Genomic DNA, 12,479 nt, shown 5'->3' on the forward strand with positions numbered 1-12,479 from the left:
AGAGAAAGGAAAGAAAGATCAGAAAGGATGAAAAACAAATGCATTATTCCCTTAACTCCCATTTCTCTTGTCTTTCAAGCAATTCCAAATCACCTAGGATCTTTCAACTCAGTTTCTTACTTCTTCATTCATTTATTCAATTATCCATTTGTAACCTTGATTATTTCATTTATTCAAGAATTACTGACAGAGGATCTTCTACTTACCAGGAACTTATCTAATAGAATCCAGGCATGCTGGGGGAAACAAGAGAGAAAAGTCCCTGTCATCATAGAGTATGTTGTACATAACACAGGAGGAAACAAATACATAAAATAGGTAATGTCAGATATCAATGCATTAAAAGCAACAGAACAGGGTAAGATGAAAAAGCACGATTTGGGATACAAGGACACTATTTTAAAATACGGTGCTTAAGTTAACCTGGGGCCAGAGTCATGAGGAGCCAACCCTGAGGAGTTCTCTGGGAAGAACATTTCAGGCAGAGAGAATGATATGTGGGGCCCTGAAGTGGGCAGAGTGAGTAAGGAGGGGTGAGAGGTCACCAGGTCAGAGGAAGAGAGAGAAGGGGACAAATCATGTTGAGCTTTGAAAGAGGTATCATCAGGGTCTCTCTACCCTTTAATATTTAGACACGATTGGTTCATGCTCCCGTTTCACAGTTTCTGGAAATGCCATACCCTCTCCCCTCCAAGATGTCAGTGAATTTCCAGCGATGTTACATCACCTAATATACCAAGTCCTTGCTTCCACTGATGTAGAAGTAGGTCAGTCGTGGGTCATCAGCACATCCTGAGCACCCTGCTCCACTCTGTATTGGCCTAGGCTGGGCACAATGGGACATGGGCCCATTCTTTGATTACTGGGTCTGCTGCCACACCCACACCACTGCACCAAGGCATAAGCTGGACATTCCAGTGTAAGCATCAGCTTGAAGAGGTGGAGAGTTTCCAAAAGAAAGAATGAGGCAGGGGAGGATGGAGAGGTGGAGAAGGAGAAGGAGAAGGAGGAGAAATAAAAGAAAACATTTATTAGACAGTCTTGTTCTTTGGACAAATCTGCTATCTTCTGCTTCCCAGACTCTCCGCATCTCCTTCCCATGTCCTCCCCACTTCTGTTCTATCTGCACACTCATCTCTGCTCTCATAACTCAGAACAGTTTACTCACCGCAACTGCTTCTTAGTTTTAAAGTACTTATGCCTTTAGAGATTCACTTTCTTTTTCAGGCACTTATTTTTCCTACAGAATTTTCTTAAAGAGTTAAGTCCTTAAAATAAATTCCAGTGACAGCTGGTTAAATAAGTCCCCCTTCCCATTTATTCACTATGTGTTTTTAAAGAATCTACTGTGTACTCTTTTCTATGGTAGATTCTGAAGCAGATATTTCATGAAACTCAATTTATTGAGAGAAAGAGACTATGATAAATATGCAAATAATTAACCAAGTATAATTGCTAATAGAGGCTTGGGTTATGATTCAATACTATATTATTTTTTCCCTCAAAGAGTTCCAGCATTGGCCATTTGGAGCTCTTTCATTTGGGATCTATATCCCTTTGACATATTCCCAGAGGTTTTTTTTTTTTTTTTTTTTTTTGAGTACTTCCTTACTTTCTGGTTTAAAAAATAAAAGTTGGATTATTTCACATAATAAAAAGTGGAGAGGTAGAGCAGACTGTTATTGATGTCAAAAGAGCCCAGACTCCTTCCATTGCTCTGCTTGGGGTCATTTTCAACCAGAGGCTGGTTTTCTTCCTAGTCATAAGGTGAATGCCAGGGGCAACTGGAGCTTTGCAATCAGAAGAGAGTGAGAAAATCCTCCCTTGAGCCAATAGATTAGCCTTCACCCTGCCACTGAAGAGAAATAGGTGGCAGTGGATGCTGGATTGGGAACAAAACAGCATGTGCTCCAGTCCACATTTGCACTAACTTCAACAGTTAATTCCCACATCTGTGAGCATCTAGTCCAAGACAAAATATATTGCAAAGAAGACCAAATAATGATATGAAATAAGGATTACATGGAATCCCACATCTATGAGTCCAGAAATACTGAGCTTTAAAAATTAAGAACAATTAGGAGATCTTAGAAAAGAAACAGCAAAATTCAATTTGTGATTGAATTGTGCGATGTCTATAAAGACACAAATCTGGGGCTTCCCTGGTGGCACAGTGGTTGAGAGTCCGCCTGCCGATGCAGGGGCCACGGGATTGTGCCCCAGTCCGGGAGGATCCCATGTGCCGCAGAGCGGCTGGCCCGTGAGCCGTGGCCGCTGAGCCTGTGCGTCCAGAGCCTGTGCTCCGCAACGGGAGAGGCCACAACAGTGAGAGGCCTGTGTACCACAAAAAAAAAAAAAAAAAAAAAGACACAAATCTGAAAATAAAGGAAATCAGGATGATGTGTATATGAACATGAAAGGAAATGGGGGGAAAATCAGGACAATATTAAACAATCTAGGAGGAGGTATAAATTAATAAAGAAAACCATAAATCATTATTATAAAATTAACTATAGTTGGGGGAAAATCTACAAAATAAAATGCAATGGCCCATAGTGGTCCAGGGTGCACAACACCGCATATTTAATGACTTCCAACAATATACCAGACAGTATACCAGATACTGTGTCTCAAATACAAACATGAACATTGACAAGAATTTAAAATTGGCATGAAATAAATGAACATTTTCTTCTTGGACTCTAACCTTGCCTGTATTAGCATGGTTCATGGAGAAATTCCTCAAAGATCTACTACACATTTTTCACCTTTTCTTGAATTCTTGACATGTCTTCCAAGATTTATTTTTCCAGATCCTTGACCCTGTTTGTGTTTCCAACCTTCAGCAATTCACATGGTAGTGAATAGTGGTGATGATTGCACGACTCTGTGAATATCCTAAAAACTACTGAACTGTACACTTTATTTTTTCTTTCAGTTTTATTGAGATGTAATTGACATACATCACTATATAAGTTTAGAGTGCATAGCATAATGATTTGATTTACATACAACATGAAGTGATTATCACAATAAGTTTAGTGACCATCATCTCATGTAGGTAGAAAATTAAAGAAATAGAAAAAAAATTTTTGTGATGAGAACTCAGAATTTAGTCTCTTATCAACTTTCATATATAACACACAGCAGTGTTAATTGTAGTTATCATGTTGTACGTTACATCACTAATATTTATCCTATAACTGGAAATTTGCACCTTTTGACCAACTTCATCCAATTTCCCCTTCCCCCATCCCACTTTCACCTCTGGTAACCACAAATCTGATCTCTTTCTCTATACTTGTTTTTGGGTTTTTTTAATATAATTGACCTACAACACTACCTATTACACAACATAGTGATTCATTATTCTTATGCATTTCAAACTGATCACCATGATAGGTCTAATTATGTCACCATACAAAGGTACCACATAGTTATTGACTATATTTCCCACATTGTAAATTTCATACACATAGCTCATTTGTTTTGTAAATGAAAATTTATCCCTCTTAATATTTCTCACCTATTTTATTTCTTTCCTCTTCCACCCTCCTCCCCTCTGGCAAACACCCATTTATTCTCTTTATCTATAACAGTGTTTATGTTTTGTTATGTTTGGTCATTTGTTGTTTTGTTTTTAGATTCCACATATAAGTGAAACCATACAGTATGTGTCTTTCTCTGTCTGACTTATTTCACTTAGCATAATACCCTCAAGGTCCAACCATGTCACAAATATCAAGATTTCATTCTTTTCTTATGTCTAAGTAGTATTACATTATGTGTGTCTCTGTGTGTGTGTGTGTGTGTATATATATATATATATATATATATATATATATATACATATGCCACACTTTCTTTACCCATTCATCTATCAATGGACATTTAGGTTGCTTCCATGGCTTGGTTAGTGTTTTCATTTTTTGGATAAATACCAAGGAGTGGAATTGCTGGATTATATAGTAGTTCTATTTTAAAATTTTCGAGGAATCTCCATACTGTTTTCCCATAGCTGCAATAACTTACATTCCCATCAACAGTGCACGAGTGTTCTCTTTTCTCCACATCCTCACCAACACTTGTTATCTGAATTGTACACTTTAAAAGGGTGAATTTTATGAAGGGTGAATTTTATGATATGCAAATTATATCTCAATAAAACTACTAAGAAAAAAATTCACAAGATAGAAAATTCCACATACCAACTCACTCCCTATAAGCCTGTGCACAGACATGCCTCAGCCTACACTGTCAGTATCATTTATTTACACGGAATTTCCCAGAGAGACTTCTGGATATACTCTTGCATTAGAGTACTTTGTGTGCCTATCCCAAGCTTTTGTTCACACTGTTCTCTGCATACATTATTACTTTTCCTTTAGTGTATGTAGAGTCTTCCTAATAAATTAATGAGCTCTTTCTCCAAGGAAGGTAGTGGAGAGAGCATTTCCATGTTGCAAGAACAGCCAGAATTTGCAGTCCCAAATTTACCTCCCCATTATGATTTCATGTTTCAGCCCCTACAGAGCTGAACCAACAACCCCAGGGAATAATCAGAAGGGAATGCAGTATTGCAATTTCCAGACATGAGATATTGGACTGTAGGAAGGATGTGGGTAGGGATATGTTTTCTTCTAATGTCTTTTCAGGCTGAACTCAAATTTTAGCTTTTTTGTGGAGCCTTTATTTTCCACAGGAATGACAGCCTTCTCCAGCTATAAATTATATTTATCATTCATTTTGGTTTATTTTCTATATTATTAGCCATGTATTTTTCCACCTGTAAGTCTTACCTTTCCAATTGCTGTGTAAATATCCTCAATTCAGGGGTCTCATAACAGACCTTGTGGAAAAGTAGAAGGGTGATGGTTTTAGAAGTGAATTTGAATTCCAAATGTATTGTTTTATGATTCCATGTAAATTATCGAACTTGAGGGCCTTAGCTTAACCTATTTGTTTCTAAGGAAGATTAATAAATATGATGTTAGATGAAGAATAAATATAAATAAATTTCCTGGCATAGTAGGGGCTCAATAGATGAAGCTGTTCATTTTATCAAATGTTTTTGTACTTTACTGACTCATAGCTTCCTAACTGTATTATGTATTTGATAATACTGTTGATCAATTGATTCCTCAATTACTTTTAAAATCATCCCATAGGACTCTGTTCTGACATTTTTTAAATGAAGCTTTTGCTCATCTACTCAGCCATCTACTCAGGCACGCTCCCCTGCCATCCTCTCAGATTCCTTTATCCCATTCCTCTGTAGCTATTTTAACACTTTCTCTCCATGATGAGACAAGGACTTCCTTCAGAGAAAAACTTTTTGCTTTATTTATCTCTATGTCAAGTATGTAGTTTACAAGGCTATGTGTTTGATGAATTAATAAAGCAATAAATCATTCAATCAAAAGTGATTGCAAAATTGTTGAAGCAAAGGGTATTTCAATTTTAATAGGCTTGCCAGAAGAATAGATGTTAATTATTTCAGCCTGAAAAAAGGAAGAACTTGAGTTTTTGATGGATGGAAGTTGCTGATGTAGTATGAGGATGATTCTTGGTGACAATATTGGCTCATGCATCTTTCCTAACTTTTTCATTTGGTGGAAGAAATATCTCAAGCCAAATCCCAGTTCTTTCCCTCATTATTTGCAATAGTTATGTCAAACTGGACAAGTCATCTACGCTCTAGAGGCCCAGTTCCCTCATTTTCATAAATGAATATGATTGTTTCCTTCCAAGAACTTGGACTCTTTAAGATAGTACATGTGAAAAGGGCTAGCACACAGTAGGTTTCCACACCTACTCACCTTTTCCCTCCATACAGTCCCTTGCTCTTTCTACACACATATTCCAAGGTTACCTGCCGATGTCACAGACAGACATGATTCTTATCATCAATAAAGCATGAAGTTATCACACTCTACTGCTAACTGACTCCCAGTTCATAAGGCTGGCATTCTCAACTTTTCTGAATCTATTTTTCATGTTTCCCACCTCTACGTTACCATAGGCAATCACTTCCTCTCTGTTAGTCTGACTTTCTAACCCATGAAATGATGATGATTATACCTGCATGGGGCTTCTGTGAGGTTCAGTGTGGTCATGTGTAAACTGGGGTTAATATTTTGATGTAAGACACTTGAGTGAGAAATGTGAGCTCCTCCAGAATCCTCATAAAATATCACTGCAACATTTCAGCCATTTCTTACAAGGTGGGGATTGGGGGAATCGTTCCTTAACATTCATGATCTATGTGTTGTGCCTAAAAGATCTGCAAGGTGCCATGCTGATGAAATAGGGTCCAATCCTGGGATTTCAGAATGCAGAGCCACATGGCTTCATTTCTAGTATAAAAATGACAAGCGTTGCCTGCCCCTTAAGGAAAAACCTATTGTGTCTTATAAACATATACAAACTACCTAAAAATGAATGAGTAGCCTTTCCCCATTATGGAAAGAATAAATGCATCCCATTTAGATGAGGTCAAAGAAAATTGGCTATCTCTCTTCAAATGAAATGGTGGGGAAAGAGGCTTGAAGTATTTGCATTTTAAGAAACCATCTGTAGGAAAAAACTAACTGGTGACAAAAAAAGAAAGAAAGAAAGAAAGAAAGGAAGGAAGGAAGGAAGGAAGGAAGGGAGAGAGGGGGGAGAGAGGGGGAAGAGAGACGGGGGAAGGAGGGAGAGAGAGAGAAGGAAGCAAGGAAGGAAGGAAGGAAGGGAGAAAAAAAAGACGAAGTTTAATTAAACAAAGAAGTTCTGAAAGCAGGAGTATTATTCTTGCACATTCTCTGAGCTCACGGAGTGCTCTCTCTCTCCCTCAGAAGGAATTAGATTTCTACCCAGTGATCCCATAGTGATCTCTGCTGACTTTCTCCAACACTGCAACTGAGTGGGACACCACACATGATTTCAATCAACACTTTGATTATAAAAGTAACCTTTTGGTTCCTGAGTTCTCACTGTGATTATTTAATCCCATATCACAATTACTCTTGGAAGCAAAAACACTGAAAACATGTTGACAAAGAAATAAAGTTAGTTTTCCAAACTGCCCAATGGGTACTATTTCCAGGTATCTGTAAGTTCATCGTAAGGGAGAGGGTCAAACTTTGGTAGACAGGTTTTTAAGCATTGTATTATGTAACTTTTAAAAAATATTTATTTATTTGGCTGTGTAGGGTCTTATTGCAGCACGAGGGATCTTTCATTGTGACATGTGGACTCTCTAGTTGTGGTGCGTGGGCTCAGTAGTTGTGGCACACAGGCTTAGTTGCTCCAAGGCATGTGGGATCTTAGTTCCCTGGCCAGGGATTGTACCTGCATCCCCTGGATTGGAAGGCAGATTTTTAACCACTGGACCACCAGAGAAGTCCTATATCATGTAACTTCTAATAACCTGAGTTGTCTAGAAAGGAAACAGGCAGTTGTGCAAAATAGTAATCTCCCTCTCATTAAATGTGTTCTAACAGAACCTAAATGATGCATGTTATATGGTAATTGAGAAATTAGGTTAGATTTTCCCAACATGAGTAGTCCTATGAACTGAATATACACACATAAGCATATATATTTTAAAATATATTTTATAACTGTTATAAAATATTATATTTACATTATATAAATGTATATTTAAAATATATTTTATAAATATATATATATATACTATATATATATATATCATTTATTTTCTTTCTTTTTTTTAAGCTAAACCTTCGAAGTGTGAAGAAAAAGGAAATACATACGGGACATAGCAATGGTTGTCACCACAGAGGCAGGTTGGAGGAAGAAGCAGATGCTATTAAAACTGGCCTCTTTTCCCTCAGAAACTCTTCCCATGGGAGGAGATTCTCTTTCCATTTTATGTGCACACTGTTTTTTTTTCATGTCAGTTTAGTGGTTTTCATTACCACAAATACAATGATCTGCCTAATTTTCCATTTTAAGTGCTCTGAACATAGAAATATGTTCTTTGAAATGCAATTTTGCTATGGTTTCAAAGTAAAATATCTATTTTAGGATCTCTAGCATTTATCCTTCAAATGTCTTCTATGGAAACTTTAGTGACAATGATTGGTTCAGGGGTGGGCATATGTCCCAAGTTTATTCCAATCAGAGTAAATCCCAGGACATGTACAAGATTTACTGAGAAGAGGCATTCTCCCTTTTATTTTTTTGTTAACATCTTTATTGGAGTATAATTGCTTTAGAGTGGAGTGTTAGTTTCTGCTGTATAACAAAGTGAATCAGCTATATATATACACATATGCCCATATCTCCTCCCTCTTGCGTCTCCCACCCACCCTCCCTACCCCACCCCTCTAGGAGTTCACAAAGCATTGAGCTGATCTCCCTGTGCTATGTGGCTGCTTCCTACCAGATATCTACTTTACATTTGGTAGTGTATATATGTCCATGTCACTCTTTCACTTCATCCCAACTTACCCTTCCCCCTCTCCAAGTCCTAAGTCCATTCCCTACATCTGCGTCCCTATTCCTGTCCTCCTGCCCCTAGGTTCTTCAAACCTTTTTTTTTTTTTTTTTTTAGATTCCATATATATGTGTTAGCATACGGTATTTGTTTTTCTCTTTCTGACTGACTTCACTCTGTATGACAGACTCTACGTCCAACCATCTCACTACAAATAACTCGATTTTGTTTCTTTCTATGGTTGAGTAATATTCTATTGTATATTTGTACCACATCTTCTTTATCCATTCATCTGTTGATGGACACTTAGGTTGCTTCCATGTCCTGGTCATTGTAAATAGAGCTGCAATGAATATTGTGGTACATGACTCTTTTTGAATCATGGTTTTCTCAGGGTATGCCCAGTAGTAGGATTGCTGAGCCACTTGGTACATATATTTTTAGTTTTTTAAGGACCCTCCATAATGTTCTCCATACTGGCTGTACGAATTTACATTCCCACGAATGTAAATGAAAGAGGGTCCCATTTTCTCCACATCCTCTCCAGCATTTATTGTTTGTAGATTCTGTGATGATGGCCATTCTGACTGATGTGAGGTGATACCTCACTGCAGTTTTGATTTGCATTTCTCTAATGATTAGTGATGTTGAGCATTCTTTCATGTGTTTGTTGACAATCTGTATATCTTCTTTGGAGAAATGTCTATTTAGGTCTTCTGCCCAGTTTTGGATTGGGTTGTTTGTGTTTTTGAAATTGAGCTGAATGAGCTGCTTGTACATTTTGGAGATTAATCCTTTGTCAGTTGATTCATGGGCAAATATTTTCTCCCTTTCTGAAGGTAGAAGAGACCCACTTCAGCCCTAGAGACACATACAGATTGAAAGTGAGGGGGTGGAAAAAGATATTCCATGCAAATGGAAATCAAAAGAAACTGGAGTAGCAATTCTCATATCAGACAAAATAGACTTTAAAATAAAGACTATTACAAGAGACAAAGAAGGACACCATATAATGATCAAGGGACCAATCCAAGAAGAAGATATAACAATTGTAAATATTTCTGCACCCAACACAGGAGCATCTCAGTATATAAAACAAATGTTAGCAGCCATAAAAGGGGAAATCAACAGTAACACAATCATAGTAGGGGAATTTAACACCACACTTTCACCAATGGACAGATCATCCAAAATGAAAATAAATAAGGAAACACAAGCTTTAAATGATACATTAAACAAGATGGGCTTAATTGATATTTATAGGACATTCCATCCAAAAACAGCAGAATATACTTTCTTCTCAAGTGCTCATGGAACATTCTCCAGGACAGATCATATCTTGGGTCACACATCAAGCCTTGGTAAATTTAAGAAAATTGAAATCATATCAATTATCTTTTCTGACCACAACACTATGAGACTAGACATCGATTAGAGGAAAAAGTCTGTAAAACATACAAGGACATGGAGGCTAAACAGCACAGTACTAAATAACCAAGAGATCACTGAAGAAATCAATGAGGAAAATAACAAATACCTAGAAACAAATGACAATGAAAACACAACAACAAAAAACCCATGGGATGCAGCAAAAGCAGTGATAAGAGGGAATTTTATAGCAATACAATCCTACCTCAAGAAACAAGAAACATCTCAAATAAACAACCTAGCCTTACACCTAAAGCAATTAGAGAAAGAAGAACAAAAAAAACCCAAAGTTAGAAGAAGGAAAGAAATCATAAAGATCAGATCAGAAATAAATGAAAAATAAATCAAGGAAACAATAGCAAAGATCAATAAAATTAAAAGCTGGTTCTTTGAGAAGATAAACAAAATTGATAAACCACTAGCCAGACTCATCAAGAAAAACAGGGAGAAGACTCAAATCAATAGAATTAGTAATGAAAAAGAAGTAAGAACTGACACTGAAGAAATACAAAGGATCATGAGAGATTACTACAAGCAACTATATGCCAATAAAATGGACAATCTGGAAGAAATGGACAAATTCTTAGAAGAGCACAACCTTCTGAGACTGAACCAGGAAGAAATAGAAAATCTAAGCAGACCAATCAGAAGCACTGAAATTGAGACTGTGATTAAAAATCTTCCAACAAACAAAAGCCCAGGACAAGATGGCTTCCCAGGGGAATTCTGTCAAACATTTAGAAAACAGCTAACACCTACCCTTATCAAACTCTTCCAAAATATAGCAGAGGGAGGAAAACTCCCAAACTGATTCCACATGACCACCATCATCTTGATACCAAAACCAGACAAAGAGGTCACAAAAAAAGAAAACTACAGGCCAATAACACTGATGAACATAGATGCAAAAATCCTAAACAAAATACTAGCAAACAGAATCCAACAGCACATTAAAAGGTTCATACAACATGATCAAGTGGGGTTTATCCCAGGAATGCAAGGATTCTTCAATTTATGCAAATCAATTGATGTGATACACCATATTAACTAATTGAAGGAGAAAAACCATGTGATTACCTTAACAGATGCAGAAAAAGATTTTGACAAAATTCAACATCATTTATGATAAAACCCCTCCAGAAAGTAGACATAGAGGGAACTAACCTCAACATAATAAAAGCCATATATGACAAACCCACAGCAGATGTTGTTCTCAATGGTGAAAAATGGAAAACATTTCCTCTAAGTTCAGGAACAAGACAAGGTTGTCCATTCTCACCACTGTTACTCAACAGAGTTTTGGGAGTTTTAGCAACAGCAATCATAGAAGAAAAATAAATGAAAGGAATCCAAATCGGAAAAGAAGAAGTAAAGCTGTCACTATTTGCAGATGACATGATGCTATACATAGAGAATCCTAAAGATGTTACCAGAAAACTACTAGAGCTAATCAATGAATTTGGTAAAGTTGCAGGATACAAAATTGATGCACAGAAATCTCTTGCATTCCTATACACTAATGATGAAAAAATCTGAAAGAGAAATTCAGGGAACACTCCCATTTACCATTGCAACAAAAAGAATAAAATACCTAGTAATAAGCCTACCTAAGGAGACAAAAGACCTGTACTGAAAAAAACTATAAAACACTGATGAAAAAAATCAAAGATAGCACAAACAGATGGAGAGATATACCATGTTCTTGGATTAGAAGAATCAACATTGTGAGAATGACTATACTACCCAAAGTAATCTACAGATTCAATGCAATCCCTATGAAACTACCAATGGAACTTTTCACAGAACTAGAACAAAATTTTTCACAATTTGTATGGAAACACAAAAGACCCTGAATAGCCAAAGCATTCTTGAGAAAGAAAAAAACTGAGCTGGAGAAATCAGGCTCCTGGACTTCAGAGTATAGTACAAGGTTTCAGTAATCAAGACAGTATGATACTTGCACAAAAACAGAAATATAGATCAATGGGAGAGGATAGAAAACACAGAGATATACCCATGCACATATGGTCATCTTATTTTTGATAAAGGAGGCAATAATATACAATGGAGAAAAAACATTCTCTCTTTTTTCATCTGCCTCTCCTACAGGATATAAAGCAGGAAGGAAGATGGGAACCTGCAGTTGGCTAAAGCCAAAACATGGAGCCTAAGGCTGAAGGCAAGACAGCAGAAGAGAGAGCAGAAAGATGCAGAAACTTACACCATGTTATTTATCAACTGCATCTAAATAAACTGGAAACAATTTCTAAAATATTTTAAAACAAACTAAGTTGCAGAGAAATGAAACTTCGGTTGCATTATTTAGTCCTTAGACCAAGATGAACTTAAAGTCAAACCTAAAAATGAGACTTTCGATTATGTGAATCAAGTCAGTTTTGTTTCCTTAAGTTAACTTAAGTTTTCCATGTAGGTCATCTAAAATATCTAATCAATATAGACCCAAAGTAGATATTCCTGAACTGGCTCTCTCCCTTCTTCAAGGCTCATGAATTTGAGGAGCTATCTGTAGAAAAATTCAAAGGAAAAAATTAAAAGAAGACAAAACAATGTAGGAAGTAACACAATCTGGGTCTAAGCTCTACCTGCT

The sequence above is a fragment of the Neophocaena asiaeorientalis genome, unplaced genomic scaffold, assembly GCF_003031525.2.
Source record: "Neophocaena asiaeorientalis asiaeorientalis breed wild unplaced genomic scaffold, Neophocaena_asiaeorientalis_V1.1 scaffold98, whole genome shotgun sequence".
Classification (NCBI taxonomy): domain Eukaryota; kingdom Metazoa; phylum Chordata; class Mammalia; order Artiodactyla; family Phocoenidae; genus Neophocaena; species Neophocaena asiaeorientalis.